At 37.8% G+C, this 22,432-nt stretch overlaps 1 protein-coding gene and 2 non-coding genes across 3 annotated transcripts in view; all 3 read right to left on the minus strand.

The window, feature by feature from the left end:
* Positions 1–22,432, minus strand: part of LOC135074876 (prominin-like protein) — a 73,084-nt gene that overhangs the window by 33,760 nt on the left and 16,892 nt on the right. The gene's annotated exons all lie outside the window — the stretch shown is intronic.
* Trnae-uuc (transfer RNA glutamic acid (anticodon UUC)) lies at positions 3,475–3,546 on the minus strand. The gene has a single exon. It is a non-coding gene; the product is annotated as a tRNA-Glu (tRNA).
* Trnae-uuc (transfer RNA glutamic acid (anticodon UUC)) lies at positions 16,962–17,033 on the minus strand. Its single transcript has one exon. It is a non-coding gene; the product is annotated as a tRNA-Glu (tRNA).

Genomic DNA, 22,432 nt, shown 5'->3' on the forward strand with positions numbered 1-22,432 from the left:
TACGGCTAGGCAACGTAGTCATGCAGGAGGATACAAGGAAGAGGGGCAGCCACAGTAGGTAACACAGAGTCGTTCAGGTGAGTGCCAGGAAGAGGTGCAGCAACCGCAGTTAAGGAACGGCTGGGACGAACAAGGATAGGCGCATCAAGCTCGTAAGCCTTGATAGGGTTACACTGGTTGAGGTGGCCCTTTTCAAGACTTGGAAGCCTGTGGGTAACAAACCATTGGACGTGGAGAGGGTCATTAATTATACGTATATTTTCTACTTTGCCGAACATTAGCTCGAGAACGGTTTGTCCAAAACATATGAATTTGATCTTATTCAATGCAGGATTAAGTGCCCTTCAACCGTCATGAAGACCACTTTTTGATAGGGTAAGTCCTTTAGGCGGTATAACCGGAAAACCGAAAAAATGCCTCTTTCGGGGGCCCCCACCACTTAAGCACAACTCCGTCGAAGTCGAAAACTTAGGAGAGTCTTAATGGGCAACCAATGAAGCCATTAAAACAATAAAATATTTTGTAGGAATTATTTCCGATTTAAAAGCTAATTCTACTGGACTACAAACTTGTTGGCTTGATGAAATAATGATAAAAAGTTACGTCACAATTCATCAAGTGCATGATTTGTTTTACACACAATAACACGATAATTAGTGTAAGATTACATATTCGCGAGGTGAGCAGATGCAATCAGTGCGGCCTTGGCCGTGCGGCTGCGGCGCGTCGCGCTCGGCTGCGCATACGCGCATCCGCTGCGGTAACGATGCGGACTTAAAAACGGGTGCTTAAAAATATACTATCTCAAGGGAATCTTTTTTACGATAAACTGATGAATGGTAAAATCTTCAAAACGTTACGACCTAAGATGTTTTTATGTCATTGCTTCCACTCAAAAAGTAAAACCACAGGTAAAACATGTATCATCTCGCCGCAAACACATTATTTTTTGCACGCACTTAAAACCCAGAAGCTTTTAAGAACTTTCTAAAGATAAAAAATAAAGGGGAGGTCTGAACTGAATGAAACTAGATTACTGAAAGTAGATTACTTTTATACAAAAAATCTACATTTATTTTACTATTGAAAGTCACACGCTTTACAAACTCATTCATGTTAAAAATTTTAATTAGATAGAACCGACGAATTTGAAGGTAAGCTCCAAAGTACTTTGGGTATAGTTATTATAAAATTACGGGAAGTATCATTATCAGTTTACGTCGTCATTAATTCATGAAACAATAGAAATTTTATGTAAAAAAATCCACGAGCGTGTGAAAAGTTCAGGATTATTCCCACAACATTGGTGTCGAGTGCGCCGGAGTTTGTGCAGTGTTGATGTAATAATCGCCTCGCCTTGATCTGGTTCCGTTCACGCCACAATATCGGCTTCGAAATAAGCAAACGTGAACTATTTACAATTCCTAGTAAACATTACTTCGTTCTGAGTTGTTGTGAAAGTAATAATAGTCCAATTTGTCATCATAACGAATTCAAATGCGAATATTCTGGCATTTTCTGTGCCTTGTTACCACTTTCTCTTGCAATCACACCTGATGTTAAATGTAGATGCAATCTAGGGTAAGAAACAACATACCTACCTTACCCAGTATTTTTTTCTACCCTGTTCACTCTTGCCTTGAATAGGCTCAGATTATAATTAGTGACTAATTTATTTAATAAAGAAGTAAACGGGTATAAATATTAAACCGAACTTGTCAAAGCTTGTATGTATAATAAAAAAAATGACAAAGAACCTAAAATTAGCATTATCGCTTTAAAGGTCGTGTCTCTGATAAATATGGTTTGTGTTCGTAATGGTCGTATCAGTGTCTCGCCACGTTATTCAAGTATGAAATCAAGTGACTAATCATGTTCAACAAAAATAACAGACCACACTAAATCAACAATTTATTTACAAATTATCTACTGTCAATGTATCAAGTAGTAGTCTTCTCTTACAAAGCTTCGAAGAGCCCTTTGGAAGCTTGAACGTGCAACTCGCCTTGCTCGACAAGATGAAAGCCCTCTTTAAAATGCAAATTAGATGAATCTATTTTAGAAACGCTAGAACTTGCAAAGCTTTATTTAATGTCTCGCCGTTACCACTTGCTTATTAATATTATGCAGATTACAGATAGGTTCTCTTTCTATAAAGTAAAAATATGATAATCCCATCAAAAACAATACTTGTCAAAAAAACCAAGTCTCGCAACTCAGTTGTTCTAAGTTCTCTCAGTTGTTGTAAAAAGTTGTGAGATCCATGTAATACCAAGTCCAGGCCAGGAAATCTTTAACGTTTTACATAAATTATTGACTTGGCCATCGCACTAAATAATTTAATTTACACGTGTTTTCATGCGATGGCCAAGTCAATATATTTATGTAAAACGTTAAAGATTTCCTGGCCTGGACTTGGTATTACATGGATCTCACAACTTTTTACAACAACTGAGAGAACTTAGAACAACTGAGTTGCGAGACTTGGTTTTTTTGACAAGTATTGTTTTTGATGGGATCTCATTTCTTTTTGTATTTTGTAGACAGCAGTTATGTATCTAGAAAACTGGACCGAAATTGAAAAATTTTACTCGACTTGGCGGTTGCACTACCGTGCCCCCAAATCTCATTTCTTTTTGTATTTTGTAGACAGCAGTTATGTATCTAGAAAACTGGACCGAAATTGAAAAATTTTACTCGACTTGGCGGTTGCACTACCGTGCCCCCAAATATTTTAGTTTTTCCTTGATTCATACACCAAACACTACTTATATTCCAAATTTGAAGCTTCTAGGTCTGCTAGAAGTGCCTTAGAATTTTGATGATCGGTGAGTCAGTCAGTGAGACAGTGAGTGACAAAATTAAGTAACTTTGACCCGTTATAATTCTTAAACTACTGGTTCAAATTGAATGAAATTTTAAATATACCGTGTCTTTACAATGCCTGCATAGCTAATGAAAATTCAGCCTTCTAGTTTTATCCACAACGAAGTTACAGGCGGTCGAAAATGGCCTGAATTGCTTCGAGAAAAGGATGGTACGGCCGTGCCGCTTTTTTGCTCGACTTGGTGGGGGCACTGCCGTGCCCCCAGATATAATAAAAATATGACCACAGTTAAATGCGCCAAAAAGGCAAAGGTCGTAGCTTGGCTGATATCTTCAGTCAGATCGAGGGCGCCCTCCGGAATTTGTATAGGTTACCAAGTCCCGAGGTGTTCAGTTCACGAGGGCCTGGAGGACCCTCCTGAGCACTCGGACCTCGTTACAGAGGTGTCGCCCTTGCCGCGGGCCGCGGGTCAAGGGCCATTGGAACATTGACTCACACCCAAAATGGACATTACTCGAACTTTTTTTCGTTATTTTTATTTTAAAATGAATAAAGAATACTAATATGCAAAAGCATTTTTAATTTATACTTTAAGTTTTTTTAAATATGTACCAGTCAATGCATGACACAAAAATATAAAAATATTTTTCCCGTACCGGGAATCGAACCCGAGCCTCCTGGGTGAAAGCCAGGTATCCTAGCCACTAGACCATACGGGATACATTCTACCGAGACGAATTTCTTGTACCGTTTTGGTAGAAGTGTTTTATACCTCTACGCACAACAACTGGGTTAATTTTCTTGTTTACCATGGCTGATGATTGCATATTGTTCGTATCAAAGATTGTTTCAAAGGTCATTGTACTGTGCTTTCCAAAATAGCGATGCTTTGTAGCCTGTTGCTCGATGCCGGGCTGCGCAGAGCAGGGCGCGGGCGGGGCGGGAGGGCGGGGGTGGGGAGCCCTTTGTGGGTGCATGCGATCGATAGCAGCAACACAAACAGACACCGGCGCGGACCCTCGCCAAGTCTCATACCGACAGCATCCGATGCACCGTCTGGGGTTTCACATTCACCCGCCAATTACAACCCTCCTCGTGTAAATGATGCGATGGAATTTTATCGTTTTTAACACTAAATTTAGCATTCAGTTTGAATTTTAATCATCCAAATCATAAACATTTTATTGCAGAAATAACAACGGAAGGTTTTACGATATGGCTATCTTTCCGATAAAATATACATTATTTTAACATTTGTATCAGTTTGAATATATTGCGTGTGTATTTTATTATAATATAATTAAATAGCTCGTTAACATTTTTAAATCAACCTAGATCGTTTGCTACATTAAACGTTAGCAAACCACGAGTCTGCCAACAGCCCTCATTACGGACGCAACGTCTGATGTTCGGACAAGTTAATTAGTCACACACTTCAGGCTTCAATAAACAACTGTTATTATTGGGAACGTGTTGAAATTAACACAGTTCATTAATTAATAATTACAGACTATTTTCGTCACACAAAGCTAAGTATTTATAATGTAATGTAACTGCTACTGCCCAAAGAAGATAATTATGCCAGAAGTTTTGGTGGAGGCGCAAGTGCAAGTTAACATAAACAATTGAACAAACTACTCATAAAAATACATTTAAATATTTAGATAAACTATAGACAGAAAAGTTACCCCAAATTAATCTCAAATATAAATGACACCAATGAGTGATTGCGGGAATGTTGCGCTAATCTTCAACGCCTAGAAATCGACAGATTATAGTTACCCTCAACCTCAACATGAATCGGTTTCAAAGTGCAGTATGCAAAGTGGAGATTCACTGCACTCGTACGTTACAAAGAAGTTCTCCGGGCCGATTCAATCTGCGAGAGCATCGCGCGCCGGCACTCGGCGCCAGCCGCGACAAGCACAACGCGGCAACAAAGCGGCTGCCGATCAGATTGGGATCGAGACAAGTGCGAGACAAAGAAGAGCTACTTCACTGAAATACGCAACTTTCCCAAAGGAGACAACGAAGGGGGCAGGCACTGATAAAAGTAGAGTCAAAGTAATTTATTTATATCGAGTTAGGTAGTACCTGAGTAGAAGTAGTTGACATTCAATTGTGCTATATGTACGTGTATTACTAGATGTAAGTAGATCATATGCATCAATCGCACGCAATCAACTCACTCAAATGTACACATGAAAATGTTTACATTGATAAAATATTATTACAAGGAACTCCACTTCCCACAATTTTGCGAGTAAGTCAATAATGATCACGCACGAAGAATTCTTATAACCGGAACATAGAAACTTAGTAGAGAAATGGCAGATGCGGCGTTTAGTAAGCAAGCAAAGTCCGGATCTAACAAACAAAGACGGAGCATGTGCAGATAGCATGTAGGACAGGGAGTGCTTACAGGAGCTTTGTAAGATGTTCGACACAAATGACAAATAATACAGTAACGTCATCAGGGCAATCAACGAATTCAAAGAAAGAAAGACAAATTAATTATTTATTCAGCACCGCGCGTTAGGAACAGGTTTGGTCTATCTAGAGAAATTATTTTATAAATACCTATTAGCAATGAGTCAAATCGTTAAAAACCTAACTGTGAGGTTACTGCATGTGCGAGTGTATACCCCGGGTATGATGTAACGGGCACAGCAAACCTCTCGAGCGTTGATCCGCCGACTGCCACCCCGGGGAGCCGAGTGCATCAGTTTAGTATGCAGCGGCGTGCGCGGCATGTGTGCACTGCGAATCAAACGCACTGGAGCTTCTTGAAGCTTCGAACGCGAATGGGCTAGTCGCAAATACTACGCTCATAACTAAGTTGGCGCCCAACATGGAACATTCAAAATAAAACAGTTCTAATATAGCTTAATATAGAGCTTTGTAAAATGCTGAATTCATACAATGAGGCAATATACACAGTTATTGGAGAAAAGCAAACTAAACTCAACAGAAAGGAAAATCGATACGTCACACACACTTGCCACGTCCTCGAATTATTGGTCTGACTGAAAGTTTTCAGCATTCGAGCATGAATTTCATTTCATCACACAACGGTAGAAGTCATCAATTTTATCGTTCGAGCAAAAATACGTAAATACGTACTGTGTGAAAATATAAATGTTCTACGATATTATGCGTTATGAACCGATACTATAGAGGAACCTTATGAATCTACTGATTGATTAAATTTAGTATTCAAGATTGACTGAACGTCAAAGGCTATTGCAGAATTAAAACTGCAGCGCTTGAAGTCTAACCATTTAGCACCGGCCGACCAGCTCTGGTTTAAGTAAATTACTATCCTGCCATGGCCTACTGGCCGATATCCAACTCAGGTGATTCACACTCACAGCACAGATGTCACTTTCCAATCACATACTTATTGACGGCATTTTAAGATAAAAATGTTACTATCTCAAAAACAACGTTAGATGAAAACACGACGTAAGATTAAATGCCGAGTTTTGAAGGTCAAACAATATAGTACATACTCTTATTATTATGTTAGCTGTGATATTACATTTGCGCGATATTTCATAGAGCACAGGCAAACTTTTGGACTGCTCGTAAATCATTAAGCGCAGCACCATCTGGCGAAAACACTGTCCATAATATTGCTACAACCACAGAATACATAATAGTAGCAACAGAAATTGCACTCCTTTGTGTAGGATCAGATGCCGACATTTTAACGGTAATAATAATAATGCAAAATATCCAACGCGTATGGTGCATTCGAAATCGCACCTTACTTCTACGCTCACAAGAGCGCAATTTTATTGTGTTCAGAATTGATCTACCTCACAGCTCAAGCGTCAGGGTTGTATAAGCAAAGTAAAATAAATAAAAACTTAATTTTAAGAAGCATTTATTGTATTTACGATTGGTAAACTTTAATCTAGTGGTGTTTATATAATCGTACCATCTCTAATTAATTAATTAAACCTATTAATAAACTTCAGTGTTGCGATAATTCGAAATTGGACAAAGTTTTAAAAGGTGTAGTAGCTAAAATATTTTTTTGCTACAGTTTTTTGTCATAAGTATTTCAAAATTATTTAAAAAGTGTAGTTTTTTTAAATTATTTAATTTAAATCACTACAGTTAAATATTATTCCTAAATATTACGATTTTCCATTAAAGTAGAATAACAGTGCTTTTGGAACAATAAACCTTGATTGCGACGATGATCGACCGAGCGTGTATAGAAATACGCGTGTGCTCACAGGCGCGTGGCGGCCCTGACTGATTTGCAACTTGAAGTTGTCGCGCGCTGTAGGTAATTATCTCGGCCGACATAGGCGAGTGACGGAGGCCTGCTACAACTCACAACATGGAAAGAATAATAGGAGTCCTCTCAGACAAGTACATACGGGTATTATTAAATAGCAAGATGGAGCTGTATGTCTGTAAGCTGAATGAAATATGTACACAAAATATTCTAGACCGTCTAAAATACCAGCAACATTACGACACTTGTTGCTGCTAAAATGATAAACGCGAGACAGCTCTCAATTACGAGACAAATGTCGCAGAGTCATCTTCAATCAAAGCGGCATTATTGAATTCAATGACCCATTTCAACAATTTACTTAAGCCTTTTGAAATTGTTCTTTCAAAACTTCGAGTTCGTCCCTCTTTTGGTCATCCCCTGGCGAAAGGAAAAATAGGTCAAAGTCAAGTAGGGTGATTTTACCAGGGGTTTGTAAAGTATTGAACAAATACAGGGTTGTCTGTCGGACAGAACATAAAATTATGCTCATAGTGTTCAGAGGAATTTAAAAATTCGCTTCCGTCTGTTGTGGTGTACTTGGAATAGTTTAAACAAGATTGTGTAGTTCTTAATATCAACAAAACCATTTCAATTAAAACTATAACTTCGTCCGTATTACTGATAGAACATATAGATTCTGTAAACTTGCCTGCCTCGCAGGGCCGTTGTAGATAAGTTTAGTGTTGGTACTTGGTACTCAATGGCCTGCGCAGGTCATTGAGTACGACGCGGAGGGTGGCCGCCACCGGACATTTGTGAACAACCTTGTGCGCCGTTACTTTACTGACACCTCATTGCCCACGGTGTAACTACCTTGGACCTACGCTCGAAATAGAAGGGAGCGTTGCGGTAGGTAAAATGGCTTCAAATCACTATTCTTTTTCAAAACAATTTATCTTCCTAAAACATTGCTAAACCTAAAATCTATATGCATACCGTACCTACCTAGTATTTATTATTTTTGTAGTACAGACATAAAGAAACTACAAACCTTAAATGGCTATAAGAATTCCGGAAAATCCACCTAGAAAGCGGCAATGGCCTGTCAATAAGCAGTTTCGCACAGCGCACACAGGTCTCTCCAACAATTTAGCACGTGTGTAAAGCGTGTAGAATCGCCAAAGCCTTATAGAAAAGCGTATAGAATCAGCTCGTGGACTTTCTATCGGGAAAGCGGGCCACTATCGATGGCTCGACTCTGCCGCGCTAATCAACGCCCAAGGCTTGTTAGTTGATTAACAGATTAGAGTAATAGCACTGGGCGTAAGCTAACTCTAAATTTAGCCAAAGCCATTAGTATTGAACCAAATTGAACGTTGTCCAATTACATTTGTGTGCCACCCGGGGGAGCAATTCGTCGTAAACGCACACAGAAAATTACAACAGCTTATACGGCTGAATACCTACTATGGATAGAAATTGATTGAACATTCGCGCTCACATTATTGTTGAATCTGCAGCCAATTTTGAGTTGGTTCTCACTGGCCGTTTCTATTGTATAATCTTTAGGTAGCGAATGTAATATGAGGAATGTACGCGAGCAAGATTCATCTTATGTTATTTTAATATACTCTCATTCAGTAGAAATGTCTATAAAGATGAGTCTTCTTCTATATTATATCAACTGAATGAACTACAAATAATAAGTCTGCTGGTATTAGGTATATTTTCAAGATACAAAGCTGTGAAGGACAACCACAGTGACAATCGTCCGTTTGACACCCATATCAGCTGATGTTATCACTCGTGGAAAGCGCCCCAGATAAGGGAAAATAATGGAACTCTAGCTGTCGTTTGGCTGGACGTCCGTGTGTGGCATTAATGTTTATCGCTATCTTGATTCTGTTGTATTTACATAGAATTATGTATGACACATTCTCAGTTCTCCTCTTGCAGTTGTTAAGCATCTCTTGATTAGTTATACTTGAATCTACCAAGTGTGTATTTGTTCAGTTATCACTTGGCTGATATCAATAAATGAATCTCATCTGTAACAAGAGCCAAGTGAGCCACTTGTACCGTTTCATCCTGAGTTATTAGCAAGTAATTGGAGGCACTATCAGATATCAAACAGCACTCAAGGTGATTAGATAAGAGTGCAATCAAGATGTTTTGATCCTTTAACTAAAGCACTCATCGTAGTTGCACAATCTGATGCATGTCATTTATAACTTCTACGTAATGTTTGGGGTGTCAGGTCAACGTCACTGGTGTGGCAGAAATACGCACAATACCGGCAAAGAAGTCCCACTCCCAAAGAAGGGCCCAAGCACCAACTAGCTTCACATGTGGCGACTACTTTCTACATTGTTCACCGCTCCACAGAGAGGTCCACAGTCGAAAATACACGTTTTCACTTTCACAGTTCCACGGTTTAGTGGTTTATCTATGAGCATTGAGCTGACGACTGGCGATATTGTTTAGATGTTTTTTATTACACTTTCCACCTGGTCGGAGAGAAAGCATTTTGGACAATTTATAGGATTACGCAATGTTCATTATGGTGACGTTTTGTCTTACAGAATAAAGTACTGTTACAAGGTAAGCGTCTTATCTTTTCAATGCAAATAAAATTAAACATTTTTGTGATTCAATGATTAAAGAGACAAGTAGTAGGGAATTTAGTGCAAGAACCCCTCCACTTTGGTATAGAAGGCTCATTTTTGCACCAGTTGTTCTTTGGGTGCTCCTGAGTAGATTTCCGTCGGTAGACATCGGGAGCCCCCCCTGTGGTAGCAGGGGGAAGGGGGGCAAGTTTCCTTCTGCCGCGCTTCACTTTAAGGCCCATATCTTCAAAACTATGGGTATTAGGGCAAGTGTGGTGTCATTTTCGGATAATTAAAGGATGGCGAATTCATTTCTAGAACAAACTTTTTACCTTTTCATACAAAAAAATAGAAATATTGAGTAAAATTCACAAAAACCAAAAAGTATTTTTTTAAATAAACGTCGTTTACTTTTAAACCATTGGAGATAATGTAATAAAAAAAATATGTCCTGAAAGCTACATTTATCAGGATTATAAATATATGCCATTGTATGGTACTTTTTTCGAAAAAAGTAGGTGAAAAAAAATTTTTCTTCAGGACAAAGCGGGCGAATTTTGATGCGCGTCGGAAATTTTTTTTTATTTTATCCAAGAATTCATACTATTTGGTTCATAAGCAAGTAAAGATTATTATTTTAGAATTTATTTAGAGTTTCTGGCACATCATGCTACCATTATTTGTATTTTTTCTTCAATTAATTTTGAACTCTATGTGTAAGTCATAAGGTTGAAAATAGTTTAAATACATTTTATTATTTTATTTATTTTTATTTATCTTTATTAAAGAAACATACAGCCTTGTTTGACACATGCAGAAAAAATATCATATTGAAATAAAAATATAAAATATTGAAAATATCATAAGAAGAAAGCACTAAATAAAGAACTTGAATTTGTCTAAACGTCTAATGATTATTATTAGTATTTTAACTAACATTTTTATTTCTACATACTATTGTACCAGTGATTTAACGGAAAGGTAAGTGTGAGGAAAGTGAGGATTGATATTATCATAGTACGGGAGATTATTTTTAGCACAAAGGCTACGGCTGTGACCATTATAGTTGTTTTTTCAGACATCACCAGCTTCTGTATTACTTCTTGCATTAGCATCTCACCTTTTCCAGGCAAGCTTCGGCAGCTGGTCAATTGGTCCATGTAGGCTCCATGTTGCTATCGACTCTGGTCCACCCCCAACCAGTCGCGTAAAGGGAAGACTGAGTCGGTTACTTGCAACTGATCCTATACGCAAACCCTTTGATATACTGCCAGTAGCCAATGCTGATACAAAGCTGTCTGGGTTATCTTATGTATGGGCACACCTAAACGTAGTCCACAGCGACCCATTAGGATCTTTATTCTCCCTTTTTTATTCCCTATCATCCAAAAAAATCCTATCCATTATTTAGGTGAATTAAGCGTCTGAGTGAAAGCCACCTAATAGTCTTCTGATGCGGGATATGCTGACCCAAGCAGACCCATCCTTACAGTATTAAGTGTTTCATGGACCCCACATGTATTCCACATGCTCGAGAGCTTCTGTTGTTAGGCCCATTTTGTGGGACATGTGGTTCGTTTCATAATGCCGAGTTTGCGTACCTGTAATTGCTTGGGCTTACCTTTGATAAGTTTTCCATGACCCTTATTTGCTTCTTGGATATGGCCATAAGGTACCTATGCTTTTAGATAAAGGTACTATCAGTTCTGACCCAATAGGTATCGTCTCTGACCCTTGTCTCGCTAGACTGTCGGCTCTCTCATTGCATTCGATCCTTGTATGTCCAGGTATCCCACATCAGGGACACTTTGTCATGCCTTCAGAGTTTGTTCATCTTTAAGATTGCATCTAGAATAATTCTAGACTCAACCTTTACTGAGGCGATGGCTTTGTTTGAGTGCTGCCTGGCTGTGGCCCAGGATTTAAATATTGCGTTTTTACACCCCTGTTTTTAGTGCACACATAATAAATTATAGCGTAGAATTCAGCTTGAAATATTGTAGCAAACCTCCTTAAACGTTCACTGTGTTCGTAGTGTTTACAGTAGACTCCCGGTCCCGTTCCCAAGGCCAGGCTATCTTGGCTTGGAGCTGTCAGTAAAACAGATCAGTCAGTAGGACGCTATTTGCATCAAATATGATATTGCTCAATAATAAATAATAAATAAAAAATAATAAATAAATAAAAAGATTAGGCTGTTCTGTTGGGATTTTGGTCCTCTTTTCTAGTTGTCCCTTGTTCAATATCTATCCACTTATTAGCTCAATCCACTGTTTTTTTCAGTCCACTGGTATTGTTTTAGATCAAGTACGGAGGTACTTGTACTATTACTACATGCTTGACTATGAACGAGTTCTGTAAGTGCCCACCAACCTAGGCAGTTTTGTATTAGTATATCAAGGGCAGTAATTATGTCCTTATGATTTTTTTAAGTTATTTAAAATTTAGTTGGTTCAAGGGGTTCGCGTATATTAGGGTCAGTTGCAAGCAACCGACTCAGGCTTCCCTTTACCTGACTGGTTGGGGGTGGACCAGAATCGATAGCAACATGGAGCCTACATGGATCAATTACCCGTAGCTGCCGAAGCTTGCCTGGAAAAGGTGAGATGTTAGTGCAAGAAGTAGTGCAGAAGCTGGTGATGTCTGATAACACAACTATAATGGTCACAGCCGTAGCCTTTGTGCTAAAAATAATCTCCCGTACTATGATAATATCAATCCTCACTTTCCTCACACTTACCTTTCCGTTAAATCACTGGTCAATAGTATGTAGAAATAAAAATGTTAATTAAAATACTAATAATAATCATTAGACGTTTAGACAAATTCAAGTTCTTTATTTAGTGCTTTCTTCTTATGATATTTTCAATAATAAAATGTATTTAAACTATTTTCAACCTTATGACTTACACATAGAGTTCAAAATTAATTGAAGAAAAAAAACAAATAATGGTAGCATGATGTGCCAGAAACTCTAAATAAATTCTAAAATAATAATCTTTACTTGCTTATGAACCAAATAGTATGAATTCTTGGATAAAATAAAAAAAAAATTCCGACGCGCATCAAAATTCGCCCGCTTTGTCCTGAAGAAATTTTTTTTTTTCACCTACTTTTTTCGAAAAAAGTACCATACAATGGTATATATTTATAATCCTGATAAATGTAGCTTTCAGGACATATTTTTTTTATTACATTATCTCCAATGGTTTAAAAGTAAACGACGTTTATTTAAAAAAATACTTTTTGGTTTTTGTGAATTTTACTCAATATTTCTATTTTTTTTGTATGAAAAGGTAAAAAGTTTGTTTTAGAAATGAATTCGCCATCCTTTAATTATCCGAAAATGACACCACACTTGCCCTAATACCCATAGTTTTGAATATATGGGCCTTAAAGTGAAGCGCGGCAGAAGGAAACTTGCCCCCCCTCCCCCTGCTACCACAGGGGGGGCTCCCGATGTCTACCGACGGAAATCTACTCAGGAGCACCCAAAGAACAACTGGTGCAAAAATGAGCCTTCTATACCAAAGTGGAGGGGTCTCCATACAAATCATTGCACTAAATTCCCTACTAAAGGGCTAGTGTCGGCTCATATACCCTATAACCTAACCCCTAACACCCTGTATAAATAAAAATGAATTGCTGTTCGTTAGTCTGATTAAAACTCGAGAACGGCTGGGCCGATTGAGCTGATTTTGGTTTTAAAATGTTTGTCGTAGTCCAGAGCAGGTCTAAACGGTGAGCAAATAAGGAAAAATTGCGATGGCTTATTTATTGCCTTTAAGGCGGAACAGAGTTCGCCGGGTCAGCTAGTAAAATATAAAAAAAGACATGTCAAGTTGCATAAGTTTGACCAATCAAATCACAGAATAAATAGTGCCGTAATGTAATTAATATCCACCGTTGCCATTACAGTTCCATTTTTATTCACCTCTTATTACCTCTATATCTGAACAGATGATATAGCAAATGGCAACACTAAATGGCGGAACGACACGGGATGAGACAATCAAGGGGCGAGCGCGAGCGGAAAATGCGATCGCGGCCGCCGCGACCCGTGAGATGCGACTCACGCTCACGGCCACTGAACTTCACAACTTATTTATACCACAAGCCGTGAAATTATGAAAATGTCACTGAGGTATCAATATAGTAGGTATATTACATGTAAAATGTAAGGGTCACTTTAGATCTGTGTGCTTACCATGACTTTGCGTTAAGGCTTAGATTAATAAAACCTAGATGGATAGTCTTCATACAAACGCTTCGTCAAGAGTGAGGCAAAAATCTTATGTCATTAGTGTCAATTTTGTTGGGGAGTGTAGACAGTGAAGGCGATTTTCCCGAAAGTAGGGAAATTTTTAATACGTTTTTAATTATTTTATAACTAACAAAAACAAAACGCATCATGTACTTACTTATTTATTGAATTCAAAGTAGGGTCATTCCATCGTTTCGGGTGTTACGTTCGTACACACATATTCAACAATTTCTTGTATTTTGAAATAGTATTTTAATAATATTAATGCCTTAATCTGTCCGTTTTTAGTTGTTTTATCTAAATAATAAAGTTTGTGCAGCTTAGAATGTAGGATAACGAAAATATGAGTCGAAAAGTGTGCGTTTCGGGCGTTACGAGATTTTGCCTCTATGTTCTGACTGTTGCTGCATTTACTCGAAATTTAGCGAATTTTCTTAAGGAATCATACCTAAAACTTACAGGACTTCTAAAGTATGAAATTTGCAAACCATGTAACATACAATCACTGTTACATAAAACGTTTTACTATTTTTTTATAATTTTTTTCTTTGTTTCGGGTGTTACAATGGTTCTGTTTCGGGTGTTACGAGTACGAAAATGCAACGCGTTTTATCGATAAAATCGGTGTTTTATTAGTCTCTAGGTACTACAAAATAAGGAGTACAACAAATAAACACAAATAAAGCGAATTCTGGTTTGAAATTACGAAGCAGCTTTTCTTAAAAAATATACAAAGTTCAAGTTTCATTTTTCCTCAGAATATAGCTTTTTCTATTGTTTTTGGCTTGAAATAGCATTACTTTAATTTCTAATTACGATATTTAATGGAAATGTCAAACATCGATACTTTTTAGCAATATCTTAATTTTAGTGTTAAGTCGACATTTCAAAAATATCTTAAATAGAGAAATATGACTCCTTTTCCGACGCCAGCGCTAGTGGGAGGTCTAAGGACACCCACAGTAATACTTTTTGACTTCTCCAAGCAATATAGACACATTATCGACATATAAATAAAAATGTAATACCCGAAACGTTTCGGGTGTTACAGTTTTTAATCAAGAAAGAAACATACTAAATTAGTATCATGCTCAGATATTAGTTAGTATTTGAAATCATTACTACCATGACCTTACTTTTACCAAATATTGTTATCCTAATCCATGTGTAAGGTACAATAATAAAACAAATACCTGTTTTTTTGTTTCGGGTGTTACATCGCCGAAGTAACAAGAAAACACACTTAAAACTTGATGATTATAATTTTTTTTGGGACTATGGCGCTATCTACCAATACTATGATAAATACCCTCAAATCATAATTATAGTGGCAAAACGTTTCACAGATTGATAGTTTTTTTTTAATCGTATTACCAATAATTAGAGAGAAAATTATCATTCAGACAGTTGACTTAAGTATAGACTTTGAAGACTAATAACTTAAAAATTACTTGTTTCTTGCAGATTTTTTTTGTTGCACATTATAATTTGGAATGTTTACTTTCAAAATTCATCAGATTTAATGCGAAAAGAACATATTTAGTTTTTAACCCTCGGTAACATTTGTCATGGAATGACCCAGTACCTACCTAATAATAATAAGATAAATCGACTTAAAAGTCTCGATTTCATAAAAAAGGAAGTGTATTTGTACGGCGAACAATTGGGAAATAAATTTTCTTGTTACTGGTATCATTCCCGTATTTAATTTTTGAAAGCCAAATTCAAGCAAAATACGCGTCGAATGGTAGTACTTACTTATGAAATGTAACACTGGTCACTTTCTTTCGTTTTTCTGATGTATTTTAGACACCCTTTCACAGCACAAACCGTTTTAATTAATTAAAATTCGTCGGACGTGTTTACCAATTTTTCACTTTGACAGTTCATGTGACGTTTACGGGTGAGCCGTGCCGGCTCCCTAAAAACTGCCTCACCTTTCGTGCACTGACTATCTATCTAGGTTTTATTAATCTAAGCGTTAAGGTAAAAAATCTATGAAGATTTTAGTTCTTGAAAATAGCCGCTAGGGGCGCTGTACAAAGAACTGTCATGCATTTTATGTAATTTTTTACGCACTCGCTAGCGAGCACACCTAACGTAAAATAATGGCACACTAGGTATAAAATTTCAAAAAAAAAAAAACTCGTAATTAAAGCGATAGTAGCACATCTTTAGATACTCTACGCTACCTACTGACCGAAGGCATATTTTCCCACGCCATTGACATTTCAACAGCCGTTTTCAGTTGACATTCATGTGAGTATTTATTCTGTGGTGGCAGGTGCGTTAAGTTCATAGAACAAGCCGCATGCCAATACCACTTCCTTCGTACGCATTGCACGTCATGCAGTAAAAGGAAATTACCTATCTAATACACATGACTCTTAAATATCAGTCAATCTATAATTGACTATGAGTATGAATATAATAAAAATAAATTAAAGATGGAATCAGAAAATAGAAAATCAAATAAAATTAAAAGTTTGAATTTCAGTTTTATCGCGATATTTCGTTGATTTTTCAACTACATCTATCATGAGAAAGACGGTCAGCAGTCACAAAAACATATGACAGATTAAAATAAAAAGTAATTAAATACTACATTACATACCAAATATTTTCCTGTGACTCAATATTTTTGAAGATAACATTACGAGTAATTACAATTTCACTGTAAGCATAGTCGGGCATGTATTGAATTGAACTTGTGTGTGAATTAGATAACTTATCACGACTCGTTAAAGTTATCGTTACATAGGCATCAACAAAGTAGGCGACATTTTACTAAATAAAGTTTGACGTAATTAGGTACTTTGTTTGTTTTCATTGTTAGCCCTACTTAATTACAAATAACTGAAGTAAAATTAATAGGAGAGCGGTGGAAGAAACGGGTCGAAAAGGGGTTGAAAAGTAGCTTAAAGGTTTTTTAAAACGAATTTTAATTAAAATCCGCAAATATAATAAGGATTTATGCTAGTTACCTACAATAAAGCAAAATATGAAATTAATAAATAACAAAAAAGAAAATTCCCGTACCGGGAATCGAACCCGAGCCTCCTGGGTGAAAGCCAGGTATCCTAGCCACTAGACCATACGGGAGATAACAAGAGCCTCGAAATAACCGTACGGCATCTGTGACTCAGCGTTCTTCTCACAAGGTCATTAACGTCATTCACTTTCCAATTTGCACAGCTGTTGAGACAACCTCGACGCCAGATCACACAACCGAATTGAGAACCTCCTCCTTTTTTTGAAGTCGGTAAAAAAATTTAAATACATACATGCACATGATAGCATTATGCGAATCCAACATCGAATGTTATTTGCCTATAAAAACGAAGCACCTTGTTCAGCGCGGTGGTAAAGGACTGAATCGATACTTTTAGATTTCCCCTCTCTGTTTTCCATGTTATTGGAGGTTGTAATAAAAACAAAGCGACGGTGAATGGGTGGGTTGGGTACCGGTACAAAAGTCGCGAGGTATCCGGATAATTCTTCCTTTATAATTACGATTGTAAGGTTCAAAATGTTATTTCTTGGTTGGATCTACATAGAGGCTGGATTAAAACTCAGTCAGATACGTACAGCGAGGGTCGCCTAGTCTATAAAAGTAGCTTTTAAATTGCAGACAGCATAAGGTTATGCTTTGACTGTTAAGAACGCAAGTTATGTTGCTGTGTGGGTGTGTAGATATAAATATCAAATGACTATTTCATACTGATGAGGTTGTAGTATGTTTGAATCTTTCTTTGTTCAGATAATCTCTGATATTTTCTCTGTTTACCATCATACAAAGTCGTTAAATTAAGTAAATATTTCATTACGTGATCAGAAATGTAACCTTAGTGTTTAAATAAAAATTAAAAACTTCTTACACAAAAACATTGATAAAATTAAGTAGCTTCTTAGTTAGTTTTTTGTGACGCAATACTTATCATTCAATGATTAAGATGCTGCGCAAGTCGCAAAGGATACTTTACGGGCATTTCTCTGTAAGCTCGTACAGGTCCCATACAAATGCTGTCCTGGCAATTATTTTTAACATTTTCCAAAAAACCGTGTTCCATTTCAAAGAAAATTTACTATTATTTTAGTTAGATAAGGAGTCCCACTAAAATTATTAATATTTTCCGAGATAAGAGCGATTTTTCAAGAAATCATGACAGGGGACTGTTAATTGAGACAGAGGACTGTTATACTTTAAGAAAAAGTCATTTTAAATTAATCAATTATTTATTATTTTATAGCAAATCAATAGTAAACAAAGTGTCTTTATAAAAAATTAACAGAAATAACAACTTTCCTTAATAAACATTCATATCAAAAATTAACCTTAACCTCTGAGGCACTGAATTCCGAGTACCACCCGTTCCTGCTATTTCATCATCAAATCTTCGAGGGGAATTTGTGGTCAATTCAGGTTCAGCAGATTCAAGATCTTCCGTTATAATGCTCACAAGAACCACTGTTGCAAAAGCAGCTGACACTTTTCATTGTTAGTCATCATCATCATTTCAGCACTGGACGTCCACTGCTGAACATAGGCCTCCCCCAATTACTTCCACATCGCACAGTTGGTAGAGCGGCCTGCATCCAGCGCCTTCCTGCTACCTTTATGAGGTCGTCGGTCCACCCACAAGGTGGCTCGCTGTCGCTTGTATCTCGCTGCGTTTTCCGGTACATGGCCTCTACTCCAGAACCTTGCTGCCTCATTGTTAGTGTTTTATATTTATTTGGAAAGCCGAGGATGGACCAGGAATAAACACTTGCGACCTGATGCACATATTCGTGCAATTTCAGGCAGAGGACTGTTGCCAGGGGACTGTGTATTTCGGTTAGATTTCACAATATTTACGAAAATGATGTTAAATAGTGTTTTAAGAATCTACCGATCAATTAAGACATAAATATTATATCAATATACTTTATTTAGAGATTATTAAGTAATTAACATGCATATTATGACTTACCAGAGGACTGTGTGTGGTAGCGATTCAACCGCGTGTTCACCTCACAAATGACGCTCTGACACTAAAAAAATAGGCATCTCAACGCCGCATTCGGCAATGTTGCGTATTTATAGCAACTGCGTTTCATTTCACTCAAAAAAAACATCGTAACTATTATAGATTTTTTATATTATGAATTTAAATTTTTGGCAGGGGACTGTATTAAAATTCTGGGGACAAAGTTTACAGGAGTTTACTAAATAAATAAAATTGGTAATGAGAGCTTGTTTTACGAAAATAATATAATTTCATTATTATTCTTTATGCTATGAGCTGCCAGATGTATGTAGTTTCAATATCTTCTTCGTAAATCTCATTTCTAGGCGGAAATGCAATGATGGGGACAGCCAGGGGACTGTATTTTTCGGGCTTCAATCGAGTCTAGAAAAAAACTGAAAATAGTTATGGTTCTAAAAACAAAGGGCCTGTAAAGTTTTGGGGTTCAAGTTTCATTACGAGTGTGTTTTTTATAAATATTTTAATTGCTTTTTGAAAAAATCGGCCGGGACAGCCGATTACGAGCTTACAGAGAATCGCCCTTACATAATCAACATGAAATCAGCCAATTGACAATCAACGAAACGGTTTCTTCCTGTGACGGTGTGTCGGTAACAAAAAAGTGTCTACTTTGCCCAGCCCCAAAAATATTTGCAAAAGAGAATATTATTCGTGTTAGATTCAGTCAGACTGGTTACTATGCAACGCGCCAGTTATTCATGACTAAGCCATTCCTCTCCACTTGAAACTATCTCTTATTTCGTGTCCAAAGAAGGCATAGTCCCGTGCAGTACCGCAGCGTGTCTCAGTCGCTGGCGCATGGCGTAAGTCGTAACTGTTAGATTTAACTGTAACCCAATGAACTAGATTGCGCCTCGCGACAGATGGCCGGCTCTTTGAAGGCGTGACCAAACACTAGCTTCAGCACCAATTTGATGCTAAACGCTCAGAAATGGCGGGCGATAGTTCAGTAAACAACAAGCACTATACAAAAGAAACAGGTCATGCTGACACTGTCGACCTCTTTTTCATGATAGCTTTTAGCCCATGATTTACGGCTTGCTTGACCACTGACCTAATAAACTCGGCCCATGGAATTCTAATAGAGCCGAAATCTTTGTCCGGACCTTCAGGAAACCTACAAAAAGTCAACTCTAATGGACCATGGACCAGCTTAGTAATATGCGTGCTTATGGGCTACCATAATCTGCCAGTTGGCATAAATATCAGTCTTATTATTTGGGTGTGAATCGGATCGTTAACAACCGCTCAATTATTTATTAACACGCTTGTTTCACATTTACTGAAAGTAGGTCAGAAGTTTCTCCTATTAGACATGGTCACTTAATACTCATTCATAATAAAGGACCTAGTGACTGTTATCATGAAATGTATGATACCCTTTTTATTGGACAGTACGAAGAAAGAATATCATGATAACCTATAAGCGCGTTATTTTACTATATTCCGTGTTTGGTTTTCTTTATGTTCGACTGCAAATATCAGCTTCCAGGCGAATAAAACAAATGGAACTTTAATGAATCTGGCCCCAAGCTAATAATATCCTGATCGATACCGGTATTGCAGAACCGTTATCTCCTGGCTGGGAATAAACAAGAGCACATTTCATCTGGTTTACGTAACATCTCGTTTCGTTACCTTTTAAGGCTGGCGAGACATTTTGCAAGCATTGGCAAAGACGACGAGGTAAATGGAAATAAATCGAAAATCGTGAACAAAGAAAGTGAGCAGTGCATCATTTACCGAATCAAAGATTACAATTTAAGTATTATAAGTAAGGTTAATATTTTTATGGTACAGTACAGTTGATTGATTTCAGTTTTCAATGTTTCAATTTGTACTTGTAGTAGCATAAAACAGAGAGTTCCTTATTAAATGGTAGTACTTGTATGTAATATGGCGATAGCGAAGGCCTTCTCAGGAGACGACGCCTTCGTAGAGATACATTGGCTGGCCCTATCCATTATCTATTGAAGTCTCGTTATAAATAGCGGCGCGTGTCGCGCGTTGTGCAAGTGCCGGCACAGCTGCGCCCGCGCATGCTCGGTATACAAGCAGTAACAACCCTCTTGTGATGTTGGATGGTAAACAAACTGTCCTGGTTCGTCAAGGACATTGATCGAAAGTTAAACATAGCAAACGCAATGACTATTCTCAGCTATTTCCTCACTTACAAATTCTTCACAGTGTTATGCAAATTTCAACTGCTTATTGAAATAGTTTAAGAATAATATTAATAATAATTAAACAATACCTACAGCTACGTATAAGGTCCTTGCATAATATTCTGTTGCATGAATGTTATTTTTGTAATCACTCTAAGCGTGTCGAGTGTGTGCAATTCGGGCTAACTCAATTACTGGCAATGCGCATGAGCACGCTTCGGCCGACCCTACGCCTTGGAGAGATAATTGACTGCGGGTCTCGTGTATAGCACGTCACATCCTTAATTTAATTGGTATCTAATCTTAAGTAGAGGATTTGACTTTACCTCATAATAGGAACACAGTTCTCCCCAAAATTTTAATATAGGAAGGCAACATAACATCCATCATCATGAGCTCACAGGACGTTCTCTACTGAACATAGGCCTCCCCCAAAGACTTTCAGATTATCCGGTTTGTCCATCCAGTTCCAGTGCCTTCCTGCAACCTTTATGAAGCTATCTGAATGACGTCTCGCGCTAGCCGAAAAGACTGAATAACCTACAAAAATAATGTAGTTAGTGGTGGTGGTGACCTAAATCGGCGACCAAACCCACTACCCATCGAGAGCAATTGATTCGACCTTGCGGCTCCCTCACGAGCTCCCACCAGCGATCATTTGCCAAATTGCTCTGTTCGAGACCAGGCACCGTGACGGCCACAGATCGAGACCCTGCTTCTGGTCCAAGTTTCACACAAAAGAGATTCATTGAAACATAAGCTTTGCATATAGCAAAAGTCATCAACTAAAAATTGTTTTAAAAACAAAATAATCAATTTTGTAGCACTTGGTTGGAATCAATTTGCAAGTCTTTCTACCAATCATCACAAACAACAGCTGGTAAAGGGCTAGTGCGGCGGTGATGCGCACTAAACGCAATGCACCGATTACGAAAGAGGTCGAGAGTCGCCGCACTGCAGGTGCGACCCAGATCCCGATCCGGGACACCACCCTCCACTCTGCCACTCAAATGAGCAGGCTTATTTGGCAACCACTACCACCCTTGTTTTACCAACAAAATGAACATTCCGCATTGTGGAAAGGAGCTGTAAATAGAACCGCGCTTCGTATGTATTCATTCCTGGTTATGAAATGGCACGAGCCGCACAACGACCCGGCGACCCGGCCCTCAACGCCAGAATATGTCATAGATCAAATGGGAATAATTTGGATCAAACCGCTTTATAACAATTCAGCGGAATGAAAACATATTATGAAAGGAAGGAAACGACCAGTTTCAGATGAATGTTGGCAGTGCTCCAGTGC

The sequence above is a fragment of the Ostrinia nubilalis genome, chromosome 9 (genome assembly GCF_963855985.1).
Source record: "Ostrinia nubilalis chromosome 9, ilOstNubi1.1, whole genome shotgun sequence".
NCBI classification, from domain to species: domain Eukaryota; kingdom Metazoa; phylum Arthropoda; class Insecta; order Lepidoptera; family Crambidae; genus Ostrinia; species Ostrinia nubilalis.